This window comes from Nannospalax galili, unplaced genomic scaffold (genome assembly GCF_000622305.1).
Source record: "Nannospalax galili isolate Female #2095 unplaced genomic scaffold, S.galili_v1.0 scaffold102, whole genome shotgun sequence".
Classification (NCBI taxonomy): domain Eukaryota; kingdom Metazoa; phylum Chordata; class Mammalia; order Rodentia; family Spalacidae; genus Nannospalax; species Nannospalax galili.
In genome coordinates this window covers 7,407,459-7,434,085 of record NW_008351958.1, presented here as the reverse complement: position 1 = coordinate 7,434,085, position 26,627 = coordinate 7,407,459, and the positions used below count along the sequence as shown (strand labels likewise).

The 26,627-nt window shown below is 39.4% G+C and overlaps 1 protein-coding gene across 2 annotated transcripts in view; it reads right to left on the bottom strand.

The window, feature by feature from the left end:
- Window positions 1–7,941, bottom strand: part of Zfhx4 (zinc finger homeobox 4) — a 185,853-nt gene extending 177,912 nt beyond the window's left edge. For both annotated transcript variants that reach the window (XM_008848911.2, XM_029553980.1), the window contains exon 1: window positions 7,566–7,941. The gene's annotated coding sequence lies outside the window, so the exon portion shown is untranslated. The remainder of the gene's footprint in view (window positions 1–7,565) is intronic.
- Between the last annotated feature and the right edge of the window lie 18,686 nt (window positions 7,942–26,627).

Below are 26,627 nucleotides of genomic sequence, written 5' to 3'. Positions count from 1 at the left end.
TGGATTTTTTTTTTGTTCTTTAAGACTTTTTTCAAGCATACCATAAAGTTAACCATAAAAGTTTCTGAAACAATCCAGAATTTCTTGACAAATTTTCAAAAGAACTCTAGTAAAGAATTTGGGTGTCTTTATAACAAAGATCAAACACTTTTCCTTTACAATATGCTGTACTCAAGAGGCAACCCTTACACTTTACTTTATAGGAAAACACCGAGTTTCCATATAACCTTAACAGTACTCCAGCAACTGAACCCCTAAAGTGACTAGGCAAATAGAAGTTCTAGAGTCTAGCCATGAACAAGTGAGGGTAATATCTACTGGAATCTTTCAGCCTTTCTCTGGGGAAGCTTTCCATGGAACATTTGTACTAACTCTAAATCTGAAAGAACTTGCTTAAAATGTATGCATATAAATAATGATCTATACTGCTATTGATTTACATATATACAAAAGAACCATTTCTCACCTTCGAAAGTGTCTGAACACTTGGTATTTTCACTGCCTTCATTATGGCTGAAGAAACATTATCTAGAGACTGATAACCAGTTACAGCTCTAACTAGTGACAGAAAAAAAAAAAAAAAAAAAAAAAAAAAAACCAACTGCAAATGTTTTCAAGGGTGAACTTATAGCATCTAGACAACTTTCAAAGGACCTATCTAAAAGTAAATATAGAACACACCTATAAAGTAACCAGAAGATTGCATTCAGAACTTTGTGATTTAAAGCCTAAGAAGGCAACTTTGTATTCTCTTCAGCTAGTCCCTCCTAGTTACAAAAGCTGATAGGCCACTTAAAACACTTAACATTGCCAAAAGTCAGAAACCGCCCCCCCCCCCCCCCGCCGCCACCGTGAAGTGTTCTGTCAATTGGGATATTTATAGTCAATGGGTGGGGGTGTAGAATAAGGTCTATAATTAAATGAATTGAATATTCGTGCCATACTACTGGCCCCTTCTAAAATAATTGTTTTTGCTAGCAAAGTGCTGGGAATTCTTGATGCTCAATAGTCAATATTTGGCTATCCTGGCATGCTTCTGAAAACCTCTACACAGCAACCTCTGCTGCTTAGCCACTAGCTTGTACTATAGCCATCTATATTACTTCCCAATCATGATGAGAACTGGGGGCATCTTAGAAAGTTACTGAAATCTGAGTCACTACTTGTTTGCTCACATCTTAGACAAACATAACTTTAGAGCGAGCAGAGCATAGGCATAAAGAAAGAGAAGCCTGCGTTTTCATCTTCCTTTCATCTTAGTCATTCAGTTAGCCATTCCGGACCCTATTCAACAGAGCTTTTCATTATGCAAAAAAATGCTAATCCTTTTCCGATGCTTTCACACTTGTATAAACCCCCTTGCCTTCAACTGAAAAGCAATTATATCAGTTTACCTTTCTGTCAAAAACAGGATTAATATTCCAATAACAGAATCTCATTTCTTTTCCTATCTTTTTGCTTTAGGAAACTAGAGGTTATTAGTAGAGGTATTCTTTGAGAAAGAATACATTATTTTAAATATCATTCTGTTAACCAATGAGTGAAAAAGAAGCAGCAGCAGAAAAAGTCTTTCAGTTACTGCAGAAACTCTTTTTTTTTTTTGTTACAGAACTGACCTTCCCTTGCAGATGCCCAAAGAGAATGAGACTCACTCTGGTCTATTAATCAGAAACAAATTATGAAAGAATGTAGCTGGACTGGTTGACACTATCCAGTCTTGGGAGACTCAGTAACAGCCTAGTAACAATGTCCTCTTCATGGGTAATGAACAGCCATGACAAATGGGGCAGAGAAACTATTTATTTGCATATGCAAATTCCCACACAAGGGAAACATGTACAAACAAGTGTCATTGTAAGGTGGATTAGGCAAACAACGCTTTCTTTTTAGGACATTCTGCAGCCCAGAACATTAGTCAGCACAATTAAGCCAGTCTCCATGGAGACTAATGAAATTTCACCATGGTATGAGTTAAATTAGATAGCTAGTTATGTGTTTCCACAATCCAACTTGAAATCCATTATTGTTTGAGAACAATATAGCAATTGTGCCTAGCTGATCTTTGCCAGCTCAACAAGCTCCTAAGTTGACAATTTGCATATGTTAATATAATTAAGCACTAATTACATGAAACTTGTACATATTCACATGCACTTTCCCTGGGCGCTTTTCAGTTTGAACCTTGGCCAAGTCTTTAACCCTTGGAATGGTTTTAGAGGGGAAAAAAACCCTAAAAAAAAAAAAAAAAAAAAAACACTGCCTGTAGGGACAGCCCCTAGGCAGACACAGAAAGGCTCTTCATTTATAAACACAAAGCTTAACCTGGCTTCTCATATTTCTAGCAACAATGACAGAAAATACTTGGTGAGTGTAGCAGAGACCAAGGATAAGGAAAATGAAGAGGTGATGGTGGTGGCAGAGTAGCCATTAGATTAGTAGTTAAAGGCTCCTAGCAAGTATTTTCTATAGGAAAACAATCACATTCATTTTAAGAAAATGTCAAGAATCTGTTCTCACTGCCACTGTCGAACCTTGGGAGATAAAAATGGGTTGACAGCAGCAAAAATACAAGTAGAGAGGGAAAAGGAGTCAGCAGTACCTAATGAGCTTTACATAAATATATGCAGAGGCAATTAAGCAATGTTAATTACTATAACAGCAGTTAATTGAATATAATTAGATATTTTAAGCCACTGAATAAAGCATAGTTAAGATTAATTTTATTGAGATTAATTGTAAATAAGGATAGATTGACTCTGTTTTGACAGGCATAAAAAGTAGTTCTGCAAATTAAGCAGGAGTGTAGCCACCAGTCCAAATTCATAGATTATTTTAATGTCACACCTCAAAATCATCTCCTCAATAAACACGACTTTTCAAACCCAAACAGACAGGAATCTTGAAGAAAAACAAACAGCTTGCAGAGATTAAAGAGCCTTTTGTCCTTTTGCATGTGCATTCCTTTTAACAGACTAAATTAAGCGAGTCTGGTGTACGTTTTTTAGGAAGGAACATTTCACACTGAATGGAAAAAATGTTCTATCACATATGAAATTTGTGCAGCTGTGCGGAACTTAGTCCAGATGGTTTAAGACTATAAAACACGACCAAATGATAGGCAGTAGGCCTTCCCAAGATTATGTGATAAAGTCACAATCTTCTATTTCAGCCCCTCGAATTTCTGCTTTATATTATTTCAAATCAACTTACATATTTCCTTCTCTAATTCTGTTTCTCCAAGAAAATCAAGAGAAGCATTGTCCCTACTAAGTGCTAGAGGCAAAATGTAAAGTGAAGGAGGCCTCATTTAACAGATAGCAGCTAAGTCAGTCAGCCAGAAAACTCAATGATAGAACTGACAACAGTGTATGCAAATGACACCACTTGATTATCACTGCCACAAACAATGATTCCTAAAAGTACTTCTCAGGAAAATGTTGCTAAATGAAAAATCTCTCCCTCCCAGTACTTTCACACCAAGCCCATTCATGTATAGTCTTTCAGAAAATTAACACAGTCCTCAAGAAAGCTGAACAAATCACCACTAGGAAAAGATCTTTGATTGATTTTGAAATACATCAATAGGTGATTAACATAATATTTTAAAGCAGCAGAATGTGTATATAATACATAAACATGTACATTATATTTTCAATACCTTTAGCTCTTAAACGAACAAGAGCTTTACACTATGAAGCCTGGCTCTAGGCTGCCTCTGAACTTCTTAAGGTGCCTTTAGTCTTTATAACAAAAATCCTAAAATGGTCTGAGAAACAAGACTAGGACAAGCCCTTCTGCAGTGAAAGATTTTAAATCATCCAGGCTCTTCTAATAGACTTGAGACTTATTGAGGTAGAAACCATAAAAAATGAAGAAGGGAAATTTAATCCCTGAAATATTGATTTGCACATTAATATCATATAGGCAGAGGGCAATTTGGCTTCGTGGAAATGACACATTGTCGACCCTTGCTGAAGTCAGAGCCAATCTAACTGCTGAACATGTCTGAACCTCAAGAGTTATTAAGGGCTTCCCTTCTTGCCTTTATGACTTTTCTTCAGCCTACCAATGCAATCTTAAATGTATTATCTTTAAGAAATAATTGTAAAACCTCAGGGGTTTTCCAGTTAATGGAAGGGAGGCCAAACCACATCAGATTCTGAAATGCAACATTAAACCCTTGCAATCAACAAAACCACCTCAATTCTCATCCATCCAGTGCAGGATCTAATATTGTTATTAGAGATAATCAAATTTCATTGTGTAAATTTAGGCTCATGGTCAGAATGAAAGCAGTAAATTCTGCAATATTAAACAGCAATTTTCTTAGGTTCTTATGTTTTCCCTCGCTGTTGCAGCATCTTTAAAATAATCCAAGTAGCTCAAAATTAATGAACAGAGTTAGGCTACTCTGCTAAAAACTGCAAAAGATTACAATAGAGCCAAACATGGTTGCCTCATTTTTAACTTTAAGTGACAACTTTCAGTTCCCAGACCCAGAGCCACTGTCTTTGCCTCACTCCACAGTGGGTGCTGTTGCTGTGACTTACACAGCTGGTTTACCTGACCTTTCTTTGTTCCTTGGGTACATTTCACTTTTCAGATTTATGGTGTTACCCTCATATTTCACTGACCCTATCTCCATTGCTATAAAAAGAGAAAACACTTGAATATGAGTTTACTTTTTTAATACAAGAGCAGCCAGCTATTGAATAAACACACTGATGCTCTCCCTAGTTTATGCCATAAATATTAAAACCATTAAAAAAAATACCTGTATAAACCTTATGATCCCTACACTGAAGCCAGGTGCAAGAGGTTAAAACAGCTGGCTGGCTGTCTTTTATTTTTTTTGTGTGTGCCTCCTGCTGCTCGAAACTACAACCCTTGAAAACTATCAAATATTCCCTTAAGGATTTATTGTTTATCTTAATTTATTTTAAAATGAGGAAAGAAATAAAGAAAAACCTTCATTCTCTTTAATACGCTTCTCAGTGGAGAAGAAAAACTCTAAAACACAGTCACAGAGGTAGTGAAATAATTCTGAATATTTCCTTTCTGCTTTATTTAAAACCATTCTTTTCACCAATTACTATGACACCATTCTTGTTGATTCTTCAGTTAGAAAAGAGGAAAGAGCAAAAAGAAAGAAAGAAAGAAAGTCCGAGCTTGCTCCGTCAGTTTTGCCAGTAAATATAAAGTAAAGCAAGTGCGGATGGCAGGAGACTGTTACATACCCGGGCTGTGTTTTTGCATTGCTCTCAATGGAAGCGATCGATGCCCGTGTCACTGTCGCGTCCCAATCGCAGCCAAGTCTCAGCCTTAATCTAAGCAACACCCGAAAAGGCAGCGGCAGCGGCAGCCGCAGCCGCTCCCTCACTCTTCCATCCATCCACCCAACTAAAAATATAATACTACATATGAGCTTTAACCACTCCACGTTTATAGGGATCAAGCCACTGAAAATCCAGGAGAACACAAAAAAAAAAAAAAAAAAAAAAAAAAAAAAAAAAAGAAGAAAGAAAAAAACCTCCTCCTGTCTCTTGTCTCTCTCTCCTCTCCCTCTCTCTCTCTCTCTCTTCCTCTCTCCTCTCCCTCTCTCTCTGTGTCTCTCCTTTTGCCATCTACATGATCCTTGATTAAACATGGAACAGAGTTAATAAAAGGGGGGGGGGCTCAAGGAGAGGAAATGCAACTGTCAGAAATCGGGACGGCCAGATTTCCTGGTGAACCTGCCTCTGAGACAGTGTCAATCCACCATCTTCAGCCAGTGAACTTGTCTTTGGGTTTTTGTTTGGGGGGGGGCTGTTGTTGTGTGTGTGTGTGTTTTGGGGGGAGGGGGAGGGAAAGACAAGGTGGGGGCCGGTGGTGGGGGGAGTGGGGGGAATGTGTGTGTCTGTGAGTGTTGACTCTGAGTGTGTGTGTGTAGGGGTCGGGGGGGGGCGTGTTTGCGATCTGAACCTTTGGTACCTACAAGGAGGGCGTCTCACCGAACGGTAGCTAAAACCTCACCAGGACCGCACCGAAGTGTGGAGATGCGGCCAAAGGCACCGCCGGAACCACATCTCTGGGCAGGACCCCAGCCCCAGCGCCTCTAGGAGCCCCCCGCCCGGATAGCAGGTAACAAAAGAAATACAAACCAGTGCATCGTCTTCTGGGGGAGGGGGACAAGATGGGGAACCTTCTGCAACTTGGCCATCGTGGAGGAACTTATACAATTCCATGAGAAATTTTATTTTTGTTTCCAGTAGAAAAGAGCAGAAAGAATGAAAAGGGGGGAAGGTAAGAGTAGAAGAAAAAAAAAAAAAAAAAAAGAGGCGAGACCCGGTGCATTCCAGCCACTGTTCCCTTAGCTGCTGGGCCAGAAGGCGCGCTTGTGGGGACAGAAGCTAAGGAGGTGAAGTTCATTTGCAGACATAGAACCCTTGGAGTTGGGGAGGGGGGGGCGCAGCAAGGAATGAATCAGTTCCCACAATCGGCCACAGCCCCGTTACACACCGCCACAACACACACACACACACACACACACACACACACACACACACACACACACACACGAGCGCCCTTTACCAAAAGCAAAGGAAAAGGCTCTTGATCCCCAGCTGCGGGTGTCTCTCCTAGGGCTGCTAGCCCCGGGCTAGCCTCCGCCGCCCCCAGGTCCTGGACCCGAAGGCCAGGCGATCCAGTCTCCTAACGGACCTGATCAGGTCTGCGGTGCCGGCACCGCGGAGAGTCGCCCTGGCTGGTAGCTGGCTGCCGGCGGTTCGGACGGGCGGGTGTCTACCTGCAGCCCAGCCCCGCGCTCGCCCATCCTCCGGAGCCCGGCGCCGGCCGCAGCAGACCCGGGCCTCGGCAGCCCAGAGCAGCAAGCGCCCAGCGCGGAACTTGAGAAGGGGAGGGGGGAGGTAAAAGCAGGAAGAAAAAGGAAGCAAAAGTAGCTGCAGGGGAGGGTAAAGGAGGGGGAGAGGAGACAGGGGCTCCAAGCCCCACCGACCAAGGTCCAAACTTTCGGAGGATGGGTGTAGAGGAGGCATCGTCTGGTTCCCAGCACCCCGCTCAGGGCTAGCGGGGACCCGAGGCAGCATCCGCGCCGCGGCGGAGCTGACAGCTTCCCCCAGCCACCAGAGTGCCCCAGGCTCCGGGTGAAGGCAGACCCCGAAAAGACAGAAAAAAAGGGCAGAAAACTGCTCAGCCGAACGTGGACGATCCGCCACTTAATCCAAAAGTTAAATTCCGAAAATGTTAGCTCCCCCCTCCCCAACGAAAGTGGAAAATCAGGTCCCCCCCCGTGCCCTCTCCCTCCCTCAGCAGAGCAAATCTTTGAGCCAAAAAAGGGGGAAAGGGATGGAAAAGGGGGGCAGAGCGGAAGAGATGGTCGGGATGAGGGGATGTGAGCGAGAGCGAGCAAGAGCGAGCGAGCTAGGGGCAGAGAGGGAGAGAGGCGGAGAGGGAGAGGGAGAGGGAGCGAAATATCAAAGATTGTGCAAGATCTGGCTGGAAAGATAATCGATACTCGACCTAAATTTAACACAAACTACTCAATAAAAGTTAAAGAAAAAACTTACTTTCCATTTCCCCTGCAGTTCCTACTCGATCTTCTCCTCTTTTTTTGTTTTGCTTTTATTTTACGTACAGCTGATCACATCCAAGTAAAACGAGAGGGTTCATTAAAAAAATTTAAAAAATTAAAAAAAAATCCTCGAACTTTATTGGGTGAAAATAAAAACGCTGGAGCAGAAAGTGGGGGGCACGGAGCGGTCCTCGGGGGTCCGGGAGGAGTTAAAGCATGCGCCGACCGCGGTCTCGCTGTTTGGTTGTGAAGGGGTTGGGAAAAGGAGGAAAGGAAATGAAAATCCGATATGTCTTTATTCTGCTAATTATTATCGTTTTAGCCCTGTTTAAAAAAATGGCTGATTAAGTTGAGTGCGCATGTCTTTGTGTGTCTATTCCCGATATGCACTCTGGGAATGAGAGAGGAGAGCGAGGGAGAGGGAGAGGGAGAGGGGGGAGAGAGAGGTGTAATTAGTGAGGTGATCAACATTCCCCAGACTGCAAATGACGCGCAGCCGGGACTCAGAGCAGCCCGGGAGCCTCGCGACTCGCAGGGCTCGGAGCGCTGCGGCTGGAGCCCGGGACTACCGCGGAGAGGACAGGGGATGGGGACCTCCGGGGCTCGCACCCCATGCGCCCCTGCGCGCAACTCTCAAACTTCATTAGACACCCACATACACTCACACACACACACACACACACACACACACACACACACACACTGAGCAAAAAGAAGACTATAAAGCCCAAATAGTTTCAAAGCAATGCCCTTTAACCATTCGAGATTTTTTTTTTTTTTCCTAAAGGAGGCAAATTACTATCGGACCAGAGACTTGTTTACTAGGGAGCTTTGAGTAGAAATAGGACTTAGGGTAATGAAGAGCTTTTCTCTTAGTTTATTAGACTATGCTCTAGGACGCATTCTAATGGCGAAATGCGGGGACCTGAGCAAATATGCAGATGTATGTAAATAAAGAGTGCCTGGCTGTGTGCAAACACTGCTCAGTGCAGCCTCTGTATAAGGAGGAATTGAACTCTGGATCCACAGGCATTCTGTTTAAACAGTATCTTTAACTTGCATACCCAATAGAGAAAACCCTGGGTAGGGGAGCTGGAAGTGGTTAGTTTAGTCAAAGTAAACTTCTAAATGAAAGTGAGTAAAGGTTGTAGGAGTGGGGGGCCAGTTCTAGCTTTTATATAATATTCTTGAATATTTTATCAGAATTGCATAAGTTCAATGTAATAGCTTTAAGAAGACTTAGAGAAGGAAACCTTTCATCTTTCGAGTCTGTTGAGTTATCTTTCTTGAAGCACATTATGATGAATTTTAAAACCCACTACAGATCTCATTAGAATGAAATATACTTGGTATTTTCTGGTGCAAAATTTAAGGTGGCTGATTCTCATTTGAAAAATCTAATTATCTCTTTCCAATATTACAGATGTGAATATGAGTGACACTTTCATTAAAAGATAATTAACTAAAACTTGGAATAGACATACTTTTAAATACCCCCTACTGAATATGGGTTCTATATACATATATATGTATATTTATGAATCACTACTCAGCATCTTAATACACTGCCACACCAGAGGTCACAAGTACAGACCATTTATGTAATATTTCAAAATTACAAATTGCAGAGGGAAGGCAAGAGTAACAAATCAAAAGAACTAAACAACAGGAACTACTTGCTCTGTCCAGCTTCTTGGACAGAAGAAGAGGCATCAGCCACTTTTGAGCTGACTGGCTTTTGAACTTCTGGATTGCCAGGATCAGCTTCAAAACCTTGTCTTAGGCCTTAATCGCCAAAGCTACCAAATACCAACAGAGAAGTTTATTACACAAGCATTGGAACTACAGAGGCAGCAAGCACCAGTCTTCTAGGGCCTAAACCCTTGTGTTATCAGGGAACATTTGAAACCTCCTAGGACAGATGCAAATGGAATAGGAACTCCAACAAAACACCTGGGAAGATGAGCACTGGAATCCCCAGAGCAACAGACCTAGGCCTGTATCTGGAAAGCTACTTGCCTTTAGCAACTAAGCTTACAACCAAAGTCCAGAGGCTTGGAGTAGAGAGTAAAACCTAGACATGGTCTTTATTAAGAGAGGAAAAAAAAAATAATAGTACCACCTTAGAAATCTGGAGTGGGTACATGCATATAGCCCTGTTTTAGAAACCAAGTGCTTCCAAATATATATATATATATATTTTTTTTTAAATTGCCAGGCATGGTGGAGCACACCTTTAATCCCAGCACTTGGGAGGCAGAGGGAGGCAGATATCTGTGAGTTCAAGGCCAGCCTGGTCTACATAGTGAGTTCCAGGACAGCTGGGGCTACAGGGAGACTCTGTCTCAAAAAGACAAAAAAATAAATAAATAAATAAAAAAAATCTGTCCCCAAAGACTTCATTGCATTTCCGACTTCTTTACGAAGAAATCTATTCAAAGTGAAAGGTTTTTGAAGATTTTTAGTGACTTTGTTACAACCCCACCTGCACTCAGGAACTGCACCACCAATTTGCGAGCTGTGTCTGATTGTACCTCAGTGGGGTTAGGAAACACATGTGCACACAGGGGCAAGATTTAAAATCTCCGTAACTTGCAAGTGAAAAAGGTGTTTATATAGCTTTACTGTTTACAAAAACAAAACAAAACAAAACAAACAAACAAACAAACAAACAAACACCCCAGAGAGCAAACATTGTAACTTAAAACAAAACAAAACTGTTTGAGGCGCCTGTATGGGGGAGGGGCTAGGGACTTTTTCAAGAGACTGAGGGGAAATGAAGGCAAGGAAAACTTTCAGGTTCAAATCAGAAAAGATCAAGCCCTTTGCTGGAGAGGGCTCCAAGTACAAGCTCACTGATGGAAAAACCATTTCCTGCGATTTCAGACGGGTAAATGCTCACGATGAAGGAAGCACCTGAGAACAATAAGTCTGTTTCAGGCTCAGGTGAAGAAAGGGGTCTACTTCTGCCATGGAAGACTAGGGAATGGTGATCACTGCGTTTGCAAGTTCTTTATTTCTTATGCCTTCCCCCGCCCCCGGAAACATCATCAATAATATTAATGCCATTAATGTCAAAATAACAAATGTCAAATCAAGAAAATGATTTTAAAAATTTGGTGGCTATTTGTCCCGACATCCCTCACCATCTCCTCTTGGCAAATGCAGCTGGTGTGTGTGTGTGTGTGTGTGTGTGTGTGTGTGTGTGTGTGTGTGTGTGTAGGAGCGGTTATTGAATTCTAAGTAAGAAAACAAAAGCAAAGGCGGATTTGAGAGTCAGTTGCCCACTTTTGCAATTCCTTCTTGTGCTGGGTAGGGTTGCCCTCCTAACGCATGTGTGCGTGTGTATGTTTTGTTTTTAATAATCTCTCTCTGGTCTTCTTTTACCTCTTTCTTAAGAAGAGAGGTTGGGGGTGAGGGTCGGGGGTTAATGGGCTCAGGGGAAGGGGCAGAGAGCGCTAGCTCAGAGTCAAGAGTCTCCTCCAGGGCTTGGCCTCAGAGCGCGCCCGCCGGCTCAGGAAGAGCTGCTGGCAGAAGCGACAGCAGGTCTGCGCGGGGTGGGCCGCAGGCAGGGGCGAGGCGACCCGGGAGAACCCGAGCCCAGCCCGCCGGCTGCTCCCAGGCGCGGGCGGTTCCCAGCCGCTGGCTCCACGGTACCGCGGCCCCGACGATCGCCTTCTCCGCCGCTCGCTCCAGCACCTCCGCAGGTCCAGTCGGGTCTTTGCGGAGCCCTGGCCCTGCACCTGGGACCCTGACCCCCAACCCACTCTCCATCCGCGTCTCGCTGTCCCTAAACTGTATGCTAAATTGCAGCCACCCCCATGGAGCGCTGCCTACTTTATTTTTCAAAGTGAAAGGAGCACAGGATTTTCCTGCCACATCAGGAACTTTCCTAGAACCTCTTCTCTACTTTGGAGAGCGATCCCAGTGGAGCCCAGTCTTCTAGCACTAGCACCTTGCCCCTAAACCCGGAGCTGGTGAAGAATCCCAAAGCTACACCAGCTGGTTAGGTGTTGAGTGTTGGAGGCAAGGAGAATTTAACATTGAGACAAAAGGTAATTTCCACTTCTAGACTTTTCTTCCTCAGCGCATTTTATTTCCCAAATCCACGCTGAGGACTCCCTGGGCTTTCCAACCGGTTAATGAGTCATCAGCTGTGGATTCTCCCCTCCCCCTGCCGTCCCTCACCAATTCCCCAATAAATACCCCTCCTCCTGTCCCCCCGCCCCATCCTCCAGCTCAAGACCAACTCCAGCCCAAGGCAAAGGTTCCCAGTCTTTTGACCGTGCTTCCGGGCTCTATAGATGTGCTCTGTTTGAAAGGCGGTATTACAAGATTTCAGCGTTAGGAACCCTTTAGTGCTCACAGACACTTTCAGATCCTCAGCCCCCACCCCTCCCTTTCTGTTTTTGTTGGATCTTCTGCACCCAGGGGCTACTTAACAAAGGCAGTATGTTAACTAACATTTTTGTTTAACTCAGCTGCTCCTTCCAAAACACTCTTAAACCCGATGCCAGTGTGTGTGAGTGTGTAAGCATGTGTAAGAGAGGGAAAGCCAGGGTTTCTGTGGGTCAAGAGGAGGTTTGTAGTTGACAGTGAATGGAAAAGTGTAAGGCTTGCTTCGAAAGGTGTCACAAACACATTTACAGGGAAATAACCAAAGGAGTGTGTGTGTGTGTGTGTGTGTGTGTGTGTGTGTGTACCAAACCTTAATGTGAACAATGTTTCCTTGAGAAGTAACAAAAGGGAGGATTTACAATAGACTTAACAAGGGGAAAAGACATCCTCTTGGATGGTGAGAAATGAAGGCAATGACATTCAAGAGGGAGAGGGCATGTTGAGTAGGGGTGTGTGTGTGTGTGTGTGTGTGTGTGTGTGTGTTTAGTGTTTCTGGGCAGTTGAATCCTTCCCTGATTTCCTCCCTCTCTCTAGCCAGACAGTTATCTCCTTTACAGTCTTTATTATTTTATTTATTTATTTATTCATTCATTTATTTATTATTTATCATAAAATCCCCTCCAGGGTCTCTGTTCTTTGGTATCATATACATTTTTCTCCAACCTGAAGTCCACTACTGGCCTTTATTTCAGAGGCAATCTGCTTTTAGCCTTTCCCTCCTAGAGGTCCTGACCTTTAGGATGAGGGTACTCATTATGTAAATAGACACATGTAAAGGAAAGAATGGGGAAGGAGGGAAGGAGATATGTAGGGCCTGGAGGGAGGGGGAGGAAGAATTAAGGAAAAGAGGAAGGAACAAAATAGGGAGGGAGAAAAAGAGAAGTCAGAGCTAGCCCTCTGGCCTTATTGTGGTCAGAGCTCAGCTGACCTCTTTTCCCCCTGGGCAAGTAGCCCAGTGTTTACAAACAAAATCAGTCTGGTCTCTTCCTAAATAATAGCAAGCTCTAACTTCAGGAGCACTTGCACATCTCTTACTGAAATTAGGGAGGACCCTTTTGGCCTCCACCTCTTAGACAACACACAAACCCAAGACCACAAGCACACCCTCTCCCAACATACATGGAGCTATTTCCATCAAGAGTGGCCAGTGAAATTTTCACATTCTATCTGGAAAATAGCTCCAAGAGGTGATCCAGGTTAGAAAAGAGACAAGCAGAGAAATAAGAGAGAAAGAAACAATTGATTCCATGCAACAGAGGACAAAGTTATGAGCTGTTTAAAACCCAAGAGTATCTAGATCCATTCTGGCCTCCATATGCACTCACTGGCAAGGACACTTGAGCACATGTGACACACACACACACACACACACACACACACACACACACAATCATTTTTAAACAGGACAGTCATTCATCTAAACATACATTTCTAAGACAATTGTGCAGATAGCTCTAGTTGAAGAAAACTCAACACCACTGTAGGCAATCTCTAAATATCAGGTACAAAATCCCCGTTAAGTCCTACAATAAACAACCAGCCCATCTGATCTAAGTTACCAAATGTATAATTAAATTAATCTTTAATTGCTAAATACAAACAGCAGAAACTAAATTAATCAAAGATTTTTGAAACAAAATGTTGTGAAGGTAGGTAAATGGTAGCTTCACATGAAATTTTAAAGCAAAATTACATTCCAGGAACAAACAGCTAGGTGCAAAGGAAAGGCAGAAACAAACACAACATATTCAATGATTTTCAAACTTTTGTTTTAAAATTTTTATCAGTGAAAGCCTAAGAGAAAAGGTTATATCAAATACCTCAGAGCAAAAAGATCATCTCCTTTCTTCTTTGTCTATCAGTCCCCCGCTAAAGCATATGGAAAATGTTTTCAAAATGCCCAGATTTGGCACATTGTCATCGCAAAGAGAGGAGCGCAGTGATGCTGTTACAGAAAATGGGAAATAAATTCAGGATTGGGTGCTGCCTCCTTCAATGTGGATTTATCTAACTTTAATTTAATATTCTGCAATCACTGAATGATCGCATATAATTCACCAAGATTTTAAAGGGCTTTATTTAAATACCTTGAGCAACAAGAGAATGAAATTTAAACCATTTCAACCATTCTCTCTCTCTCTCTTTTTTTTAACGTATATTTTCCTATTTGGAGAACTTCAAGTAGGAACTTCTAATAATAAAGGGGAAAATGATGAAGTTTTAGTTTTTTAAAGAGAGACTGTTAAAGGAAAACATTAGCTTTATTAAAATCATTCTGAACATAAAATCAAAAAGCACAAAATGGTTGTTTGTAAAACACTAAACCTTTAATCGATTTTATTGGCATTCCGATCGATTAGATAAACGGAAATCTATAGCAAACATCAAAGCATTTAGAACATTTCTCTATCTCATTTATAAACAAAACTTTTCTTTTCAGCAGGAAAAAATGATTATCAAACGACTAACAGGAAATTCTTCAGATATCAAATTACGATAATAAAATTATTTCCACATGGAAGGGGATAATGACAATGATGATAGTAATTACAATAATGAATAATTCAACAACCCTTTGACATGTGTGGTAGAACCTCGGGCAGAAATAGCGTTTCAAGGGGGGCTACTTTAAAATAAATACTTTATTTTTAAAGGGATATTTTAGAGACAACTCAAGGGGTATTGGCTTAGCGGTGCCTGTTATACTTCTGTTAATTTCCCTGCAGACGCAGAACAGTTGGTTTCTTTGCGGACATTTTCCTTCCAAATTGAGTTACTTCTGATTAGCAAAAATTAATATGCAAATAAGAGTGAGCCCTACCGGGTTTACAAAGTTGTGTCTGGACCTGTCTTCTACTTATTTTACAAGGTGAATCCCAAATTATCTAAGAAATCGAGGACTAGTCTCCCCAAAGCTATGGTGAAGGAAAAGGATTTAATTGGAGATGTGGAAACTGCTGTCCTGAGAACTCCAACCATCAGCGCTTAGGGCATTCTAGCTGCGGCCAGGGGAAGTGTTGCTGCAACCGGGCATTATGTTGGTTTGTTAGAGAAAATCAATGAAAATGGCTCTAAAGTAGTTAGTGAGGCGTGTGTTTGGGACTCGGGAGGCGTGGAGACTCCGGCAAGCAAGCTGGCTTTTCTCGGAAAGTCGCGGGGTCCCTGGGAGCCCGGTGCGGGCTGCGGCACCTGACTGGAAGCTCTCTGGTCCTGCTCTGAGCGCTGGTCCAGGGTCTGTCTCCAGGATCTTCTGCACGTTGCACCTCGGTGCTCGCAGCAGCTCCTGCTTTGGGTCCTTCCAGGGACCCTAGGCTGCTGTTCCTGGCTCGCCCTCAGCAACACGCACCTTCGCCACTGCTCTCTCACTCTCCTCTCTTCTTCGCTCTGTCCGCTCCTTGCCTCAACTTCTGCTTTCCCCTTCTCCTGGTATCTCAGTCTAGCTAATCTGAGTCTCCTTGGTGAATCCCGACAAGTCTGCTCTTCCCCTCCCCCGTCCCTCTCTCTATTATTTAGCATCAGGGTCTTCTTACCCTCGCACTTCTATCCTCTCCTCCAGACATTCCAGAGTTCTCATTGAACCGGAATATGCTTTTTCTCCCCCTCCTCCTCTTGGTTTGGGGAGGGGGTGGATTTCGAGTTGAGCTCCCAGGGGCTTTATTCTATTCTTTTAACAGCTTTACTTTCCCTTTTCTTCTTTGCGTAACCTTCACCTACTTCCTAATTTATAACAGAAGCGGGTTCTCTCCCTGGCAGCCTGCAGTTTACAGTTTCCGTCTGGGGCTGAGCATCGCGTGCGCTTGCCGGCCTCCTGGCCCTGCCCGCCATGCCTGGCGACTGTGCTCTTGCCCTCAGTGGCCTTCTAACTGCACTTTCTCGTCTCTGAGTGAGTTGAAGTTTTCTGCTGAGCTCCTCTTTATGTGTCAAGTGGCTGCGTTTCTGGAAAGAAGGCTAGAGTGTAGAGGGACAGGCACTATCCACTTAGAAGCCCCTTAACACCATTTTACTCTGTGTCCCTCCACCCACCCGGGGGGTGATGTCTTGTGTGAATAACGAATTCTGGAAGATTTTCCCTCTAGGCACGTGCAGCATGTTTTTGAGTTATTCCTGAGAGGGTCTCCAACCCCTCCCTTGTGTCTTCTGACTTGCGAGTGTCACCCTTTCACCAGACCACCCTTTCTATTCTTTCCCCCTAACAGCGCGAGAGAGCGCAGGCTAAAGACCTCGTCATTTTTTTCCTCCTGCTGTTGCTGCAGCTGCCTTGGAAATTCGCTGCGGCCGCTGCCTCTTCCCGCTTTAATCCCAGACCTCCAGTCATTGGGCAGCTCCTCGGAGGCAAGAAGTCAACACCATGGCAACCCGACAAGCCTATCAAATCACTGGCTGACATGACAGCAGCAATACTGGCAGGCAAGAGTGGGCTGGGCCACTGCACTCAGGTACAGAGTTCGCAGTGAACAGCAGCTGCTCGTCCCCAAGTCTGGATTCACGTGTGCACCACTCTGTTTATATTCTGACTTCATGCCTTAGTAGTTTTGGAGGAGGAAGAGGAAGAAGGGAGATGTACATAGCCCGGAAATAACTGAGGAAGTGTTTCAAACTCAGTTCTAGAAATTGTCTCAGTTCTAGAAATTCTAATCTCAGTTCTAGAAATTGTAAATGAAAGCTATCTGTCCTAGTAGTCCACAAAACCTTAAGTCTCAGTCTCAGAAATGTAAAGGGCTTGTCAAAAGTTTAGGGATCCTTTGCCAGGTCTATCCATTGCTTAAGCAACATTAATGCACCCCCCCCACTGCAAAGAGGATAAAGGAAAAGTTACTTTTTAAAAATTGTATTGACTGGCAGTGTTTGATTCTGTGAGATATGGCTCAACATTAAGTTGCCCTGATTGCCTTGGAAATGACATAAACTTTACCTTAAGCTGTCTTTGCCTTTTGTTCACATGCATCCGTGTGTAATGTCTTCAAGAGGAGAGAGGAAATGTGCATGTTTCCTCTAGGCCTCCCTGGCCTTTGTGTTTTCTCATTTTTGTTAAGAACGTTGGAATTAGGCAGATAGAAAAGAAGGTATTTTGCTAACATTGGTCTACTGTAAGACAGATGGGAAGTGGGTTGTTCATTTACAATTTTGAAATCAAGCGATGTTTTTGAGAAATACACAGCACATTATTTCTTATTACATTAAAAAATTTCATTGTGAAACCTTTGGCAAATATTTGTACAAGAGTCTTGACACATGCTCATTGGGTATATGTGTCTCCCTGGGTCTCTTATCTCAATGGGTTTTTAAGTTTTCCTGTTGAAGTTTTATAGAACAGAAAGATAAATCCATTTAATATTGAAGATAATGTGTCTTAATGAGGAGATCTTGTATGAATTCTAAAAATTTACACTTAAGTTCACTCCATATAAACAATTCATTAAATAAGTAAGCTTTAATATTGAGCTAACATTTTTTAATGAAGAGACTTTTGGTCTGTAAGTATTTAAATTATACTTGGCATACATAAAATATTAGAGAACTGGAAAGGCTCCTTAGAGCAGCAATTGCCAGATGAAGCAGGACAGGAGAATGAGCCAATTTTTGAGGCGCTAAAGAAAATTTCAATGAAACCTTCAACTTCATTTTCTTATTTCCTCTGCATTTCATTGTTGATGGACCTCAAGAGTAAAAAGGAACATTTTAGAAAACACAATTTATTAAAGACCGAAGTAAGTGTAATAAACACTTGGGAGGGGACAACTTTTAGACATAATAGGGCTTCTCTAAATTGGAATTCTAATAATGTGCAGATAGCATTTTCCAATTCTGTCACTGTGCAATGTTGCTCAGTGAATATCCACTAAAATCACAGAGCTGAAATTTGGCTATAGTTTAAGTGAATACTTTGGTGTCGAGTTATTGATATCCTTAACTATATGTGACTAAGTCACATTAAACTTGATGTATGTGAATGTCTACAGTGGGAAATACATAAGAAACAAAATACTATATTTTAAAATTAAAGTGCATGTATTCAATGTTATTTTGTAGATTCAAACTTACAAACTGAAAAAGCTTTTAAAGATACTTAAAATGTTCTAAAATATTTCATTACATTTTGGCTTCTATAAGAGTAAATACAAACAGGAAATATAGTAAACTCTGTTTTATTCTTTTGTTTAATGATATGACCCAATTACTGGGAAATTTAAATATGTTACAATCTATAGTATTATTTTGTATGTGTACATATATATATATATTGTGTGTATATATATATACACACACTATACAAGTTACAGGCCCACATATGCATTTTTATTAAAGTGTTCATTCATATATATTATTTCTAATTGTTAGAAAATTTAAAGAAATTATTAAAATTATTAACTTAATAACTAAATCAAAATATCAAAGTATATCAAGAGTTCCTTTGAATTTTTAGGCATTGCTACTAAATGTTTATCATGGGTGACTGAAATTTTTGAAGAATTCCACATATAATATAGATATTTATTTATGACCATCAGTTAATTTTACTTCTCCTTTAAAAAAAACACTGTTATAGATTATGTATGACACAACTATCTGTTTAGACATCAATCTGAGTGCCACATATGTGCTAGTTAGCTCTACATTCAAATCTTAAAGTTAATGCAGTAGCCTGTACCTTTGCTGCTTTCCTCACATATGCTGTGCTAATGAATGACACAGTGGAATTAAATGTACTTTAAATGCTACATTTAAGAAAATCATGCATGAATGCATCACTTGTTTTTAGCAGGATGGATACTATCTCCTAGGGTTCATTCTTGACCTTACCTGAGTAAGTGCTTTAACGTAAAGTATGAGACACACCTAGAGGGGTAATACATTGAGCTTAATAGGAAGACAGTTAATAACCTTTATTCATCCTCATGTGCTATCAATCATGGCTGTCACCAGTCTGCTGAATCAAAGCAAAAGTGTTCTTCACACATGACTGATTAGAAACGCAAAATCACAAGATCCATCTTCATGGTCACTTTTATTATAGTCATTTTTAAACTGACAGCAACCTGCTCAGTTTCAGCACACTGGGCATCACAAATAGTGTCACTCAGTGCAGCTAAGCATGAGAAGAGGGTGGCTGGATTACACTTAAAAATAATTAGGCCCTCAACCTTTTGTTGAGCCTAGAAAAAGGTGGCCCTCCCTCCAGCCTCCATCATCCCTTTATAACTTGCTTTAATTCCTTTGGGTCATTATTTTACAATTTAGAAGGGAGTCTGACTAGGGTATCATCTTCTTGTTAATTAGAAATTAGGAAGTGAATATACCTCTTGAGAGCTCCAGATAACTTTTGTTTAATGATTTTTCTCAGTTTCATGACAACACCACTACTTTCAGTTTAGACAGGATTCTTTGTATAACTCTATGTATTCATATACACACAATGCCCATATGCACACATATATAGGTATATATATGTATAGGTGTATGTGTATGTATGATATGTAATTAAAGACTCCTGGAATCAGGTAGTCAGTCATTGCAAATGATGTCTACTCTGAGGTGCTTCTTTCCATGGAAGGCACTTAGTGTCATCACTTGAATGCTATGGTACTGACATTACTGAGGCTGTAACTATTTAAGGGCATAGTCTCAAGGGTGACCAAGATATTAACTACTAGGTAGCTAGGTAACTTCTTGACAGTTAATCCTATGTCATTTCAATTTGGACCTTATAATAATGACAACAATTGACACATTTGAAAAACCAAGTAGTTATACAGAAAAAATTAAATTAGAGGTTTTCCAGTTATATTTGACTCAAATGATAAAGAACTTTGTCTTTATTTAGATTCTTGATTCTTGTGATACAGATACAACAATTTCAGGTTTATTTCATGATAATTTATAATGTTTTTGGAACATTTTATAATGAATAAAATATAAGAATACATATTTACATCAGAAAATTTTTATGGGGAAGTTTCAAGAATGTAGTTTCCATGCATATTTTATAAATAGTTACTAGTTCATAAAAGAAAATCATAATTTAGTAATTTACAGTGCCTTATTTTAAGTGTTCATGTAATAATGTTTTTCTTTCATCAAATGTTCATTATCTTGTTAGTACCTGTACAAACATGCATACAGATTGAAGAAAGAAAGATAGATGCAGAGTAGTGTATAAAATGTCAATGACATTTATCTATCATAACAATACTTTTATATTCATTTTCGAAGAAGTTAGTATTAATCCTTTTATATCTCTCTTGGAGGATACCAATTTCATTTCTACATACACACACACACATACACACACACACACAAAACCACACATACTAGATGACTAATACTGATTTCCTTAATATTGCACCCACTTTCTGCTCATTTTTCTATAGATGTAGTTATAGCAACTAAAACATTATGAAACAACTAGCTATCCAGTTAGATATTTATTTTTAGATAAATTAGTCTTAGAATTTGGATAGCTATATTTGTTAGTTGATGTTTATACTAAAGGACAATTAAAATAGATTTGTTAATATAATCATTATTTGGGGAAATATATTTGCATATTTACTTACCTGAAGTGTTGGACTCCTTTGCTCCTGCTACTGTTATAATTTGTGATGAGTTTTGTTTACCTTTACATTTTCTTCCCCAGGCACATTCTATGTTTTAAGTCACATAGAAAGCAAATTGTTTTATTTAATCTAAATATATGACAAATCGACTGGCATGTAACTCTTATAGTTGGTAGAGATTATTTCATCTATATAAGTACATATTAATCAGAGAATATTTTAAGCTGAAAAAGCTTAATTTTCCTGCATTTCAGTGTGGAATGGAATTTCTACTTATGCATTTTATGTCATGCAGATATATGAATACATACACAAAATACAACTAAATATTATAGTATTTAGAGGACTGACTTCTTTCAAAATGCTGTCACAAATGTTTCAGTCTGCCTTGCCACCTGCACTTACACAGCCTGAATATGCATCTAAAGCTACTGTCTCTTTCCTGGAGTATGATTTTCCCTTGGCACCTGAATTGTTCTTTGTTGAATCTTTGTGATAAAAAAAAAAGGCTGTTATGTGAGTGTCAGTTTGCAATAACTGTGTGAGAAGATATACAATCAGGATAGATTGGCCATCTTGGCGTTTCTTTTTTACCTGGGATTCAGAGCTCCAGCTCCTAGCTAGTGATATTTAGAGGGAAAAGAAGAAAGCAAAGGTCAAGTAAAATCACCTTTAACCTTTTATGGTGAAAAAAGTTCTTGAAATGTTTACAATTTGGGGGGGGGTCTTTTTGCGATTTTTCATGTAATTTCATTTTAATTGCTTTCCTATATTAATTTCCAAGATGTTGCAATTATTTATTATCATACCTTATTTAAAGCTATCATTTTGTTCAACTCTTACCTTTGCTTTAAAATTTTTGATATACAGCCCTTAAATGTTTCCCAAACCAAGATTATTGTAGTCTCTTCCATTTATATCCCCAAATATGTCAACTCAGTCACTAAAGTTCTAAGATACATTTTCTAACAGACTATTTCATCAATATATTTTAGTTTTTACCTATTTCAGCTTGCAAAGAAATATGTAAACAGAAAAAACTTAGGATAATACAATGGGTATAAAGATCCCTTATTTGATAGCTCAAGTTTTATATGTAAACATTCGCTTATAGATTACATAACCCCTGAAGAATTTTAATGTATTGCAGTTTATTTTGCAATATTTGCACAAACACTCAGGGTAGTATTATATTGCTTAGTTATTTCATTATATTAAATTTCACATTTACATTTTCATTTGAATTTTCCTGTTTTAAACATTTGGTTATCATCTCATTAGCTATCATAAGCCAGTAGTTTGAGGAGGGGTGATTGCGAAATGTAAACACTGCTTCTAGAATTTTACAGCATTGTTATAGAATAGGAAGAGGGGCTAGCATTACTTTACCCCAAACATCTCCCTGTTATGATTATAGGGAAAGATCAGATGCTGTGGCAAATTTTGTCATATGGGATCTTTCTTTAGAATTACTTTCAAAGTCAACTGTTCTTAGACCTTATTTTCATCTCCAAAAAGCATTAAGTTTTGCTTCTTTGTAAAATATTCTTCGTAGAATATCTTAGTTTAATTCAGTTTTAGCAAAAGAAACACCCAGGCTCAATCTGGAGACCTCCTTCCAACATAGTTTAGCTGGACCTTTTCTTAGTAAAGGTTTTCTGGTTTTCATTTTCACTTCATATTCTCAAATAAAAGATCCTTTGTTGTCTACCATTTGATTGGAGTTAATGAAAAACACTCTGTTTTAACTTAACAGTATTTCCTTTTGAATTTATTATATTTAAGAACACTGTCAAGAATCAAACATTTAATCTCAGGTTTTTATATTTCAAAATATATTACTATCACATGGCTCAGTGAGGTGATGTAAAAAGTACACGGAAAAGATTTCAAAAAGAAAAGCAAAAGCGAAAAAAACCTGCCTCCGTCTTAATATGAAACTAAATACTATGGCTAATGTGCAGATTGGGTTCGGCAGCTGACTGTAAAGACTAACATGTGACAGGGTGCCAACAGCAGAATCGTGCAGTATTGAGTAAATGAGCTTCACTGATTTGTATTGGGGCTAATATCTTCTTTAAACAATTCCGTGTAAATTGTGCGTATAAAGTCATTGGAAGCTATTTCTCAGTACAGCCGCACAGGCTAGCTACCTGCTGGAGTGAGGAAGATAATCAATAGGAAGAAATAGAGCTGAGCATGAGCCTGGAAAGCTGCGGAGCAGTTAATGCTGATAAAAGTAGATGATGTCAATATTTGGGAATAGCACAACTCTGGGATAATAGACAAAAGAGAAGTGCGTGTGTTGTAGGGCATCCAAACAGGGGCAAAATTGAAGTCTAAGTGGCAGATGATGCTCTAGGCTGCAAAAGACATTCTTTATTGCAGGTATTGTTAAATTTCCTCTGACACCCTAACACAGAGCACAATGCTATGTGAAAAAGGTACCTAACTTCACCAGCAGCTTAGACGCCCCCTTCCATTTCAGGTCTGTAGTTTTCTCCTGTTTTTATGTACTTCATTAGAAACTATTTTTAAAAAATTTTCTTTTGCTTCCAAGATACATAAAATAAAATGTTATATAAAACAGAAAAGGAAAACATTCCATTAGTCTCAGGATGACACTAAACACGTAAGCAAACCTCCCTGTCTTTGTATATATTTGTGATTATAGCAGACACCTTATTTTGAAAGGATAGTAGACTTATTGGAAGTGAGGTAATGGTATATTTTTACAAATTTAATACTGAAAATAAGTTTTTCTCTTGCTGTCAGGTGATGAAATTTTCTTCTCCTGTGCTGATCTTCTTGGTGACGTATTATGACATAGTCTGTCAACATGAACAGATATGGGAAAGGAGACAGGGTGGCTGAGAAGTACAGCCTGCACAGAGACCTTCTTGAATTCTAAGCATGTTAGCATGTTTACGTGCAAGTAGTAAGACTGAGCTTGCTTTAAATGCTATGAGTTCTATATAATTTTAGCCTAAGCAAACATTTGGGTCACAGCAAGGCTTTGGAGTTGAAAGAGGGAGCCCATTTCAAAGCATGTATTTTAGACTATCTTTTATGAAGCTATTTCACACCATAAGTTCATTTTCTCAGACAATAGACACCATTTGCAAAATGTAAGTTACTCAACAAAGAGTAGAAATAAACCCACAAACATACAATTATTAAAAATAATCTGTTTCTCCAAAATTAATTCTGCAACTGTTTCTTGCTTTTACTGTCATCATGTTTTGTTTGGTGTTGGATATCTGGGTTATACAAAACATAGGATTCTCCGGTTAGATAAAGTAGCAGAGCCTGATAATTTTTTACTTAAAAAAATCACATGACCAAATGTTATTAGAAAGGCAAATGCATTTGCCTGGGACCTGATCTTTTAAATATATCTTAACTCATAAACATATAGGATCAGTTGTTCATTTTATGCTTTTATTTGGGGAGAAACTATTTATTAAGAAAAGACTATTTTCAGCCGAAACAAACCACATGTTAGGGTTATTAATCTAGCATAGTACATAATAATTCTAATAATTTCAGACTGTAAATATGTAATCTTTATAAGCTTTCTTGCAAATAAAAATACACAATTAAAAATTCTAGTAAACTGTCATACATTCCATCGTTTCTATCTTAAAGACAGGGAATTAAAATATTCCTATTTATTCTTAAATCCTAAAGAAGTCTTCATTTCAAATAAAGTATGAATTTTGATTTAGAGACACAGAAAAAAATCTTTTAAGATCTATACTTCAACTAATTTGTTAATCTTGTGCCACTTTCAGCATTTGTCACACATATAGACCAGGAAATTGGCTCCATCTCATTCTAGCTCTGTATTGAATTAAAAACCTCTACTGCAAAGAGGAGCATGATGTGGGGAAAGAATAAATTTAGTTCTTTCTTTAGTAATGCACATATATTTCCATACATTTCACATCCTAAGGGAGCCTATGAATGCATTCAATAAATACAAAACTATAAAGTATAATTCTAGAAAAAGGAAAGGTTTATACTTTTTCTGGTTTTAATATAACATTTTAAGTCTGAATGCTGAAAATTAAATATTTTTATTCATTTGTTTTACTTTTCATTTAGCAGACACCTTCAGTGTTAGAAATAAATCTCAAATAATGAATTTCAATTGCTCTTTCCATTTGGATACTGTTAGCAGGTATAGGTCAAAACAAATTAAATATCAACAATGGCAAATTGAGAAAAAATGTTTTATGCCATTTAAATCTAGGTGTGCACTCAGTTCACCAAAAGCCAACCTGGCTAATTCAGTAGACATCACATTCAAAGCACCTATGCATACACAAGGAATGGAGTACCCATTCTTCGTGTGTCTAAGCGAGCAGGCAAGGTGTTTTTCGGTGTGAAGTATCATAATGAAGAGGTAGCTGTTAAGCAGGATGGGTTTATTCCTATTACAATATTGTTACCAGGAGATATGCCTCACAGGTGGTGGGGGATTGAAGATAGACTTGCTTGTACGTACAGTTCATCATACAGTCCAGAATTTGGATCTCTGAGTGAGTCCAGTGGAGACAGGGCTGTGTGGTAGATTTATGATGGCCTCACAGAAACAGAGCTAGGAGATTATGACATACTTGTTTAGGAAAACGGTGAACTGAAGGTTGTTGATTTATACTGACATGTATCTAGATGAAGCCTTCATTTGCAAATTGCCTTCAAGAGTCATCTTTTATTGCATGATTGGTAGGTGCTGAAATACACATATCTATTTTAACATATCAAGTATGCTGTTATTATTTTTGTAAGTATTCTGTTTAACCTATTTTTGGGCTAAAAATTCTTTCACTTATATAACTACAATTTCATAAATAGTTTAAAATTAATCTTCAGAGTAACAATCAGGTTAAGAAATGCATTTTATAATATTTTAAGGCTAAAACATTCAATTGTGAAGAATTTTGAAAAAGTCACAATAAGCCTGTATAGTAAACAGTTCAAAGTCTTTTAACATATTTGTATTCTTACTCTAAGATAAAGAAATATACCTTAAAAGATTGCCTTTATTGGCCAATTGAAACCCCTGCTCCCTTGACTTCATTTCACGCAATCGTTGCCTTTTTATTTTCGAAGGCCAGTACAGATACTCTTTGACTAAATTCAGGTCTGAAATTGGGAAGAAATATGCTTACAGACGTTTTGCTATGGGATGTCTTCTCTGTGGACCATCAGAGAGGACAGTATGTAGGACCCAAGCTTGTCAACATTCTGCTATGCATTTCCAAATCATATGGCTTACTATACTTTGCTGCCTTTTCTTAATTTTTATAATAGCCCATGATATCATTATTCATAGTAAGGGGAATCGCAAATTGTTTTCTCAAATCCACATACAAATTTGTATGCTTCCACTTAATCTGAGAAACAAATATTTGGGTAAAGATGAAAGTGTTATATGACTAGATAACAGAGCTTTGAAATTGCTAGAGTCACAGCCCCTTATGATCCTCATTCTTTTGGTTCAATTATCCTTGCATTTTATAGCTTAGGAGTTCAGATGCTTAATACTGGTATTGTGGAAATGAGTGTTCCTGGAAGCCTCTCCTATGAATTACTGTGTGCCTCAACTGCTTCAGGGCATGAAATTCTCTAACAGATGGCAACTGACAAATTGGGAGAGAGTGTCTCAAAGTGTCTGACAACTTTTAACTCCAGTGTAAGTTTTGAAAGTTCTGTGTTTTGAAAGTTTCTTTCTCTTCTCTCTCTCTCTCTCTCTCTCTCTCTCTCTCTCTCTCTCTCTCTAATTTAGTTCAAACAAATGGGAAGTACATGAAGCGTACTTTTTTATATTGGCCCAACCTCTCATCACGTGCAAGATTCCTTCCTCCCTTCTCTTTCCCTCTCTACCCTGACTCCTCCTATCTTCTTTTCCTTTCTCCTTGCTGCCTTTCTTTATCTTCCTTCCTATTTATTTTATTTTTTTAATTATAATGATAAAAACCACTTCACCCAAGATTCACTGTTAACAAGTGTTTGGATGTAGAATAAAGTTCTTTACAACTTTTTGATCCCATGTAACTGAATGCATCCCTGAATAGCAATCACCTTTCTCTCTCGAA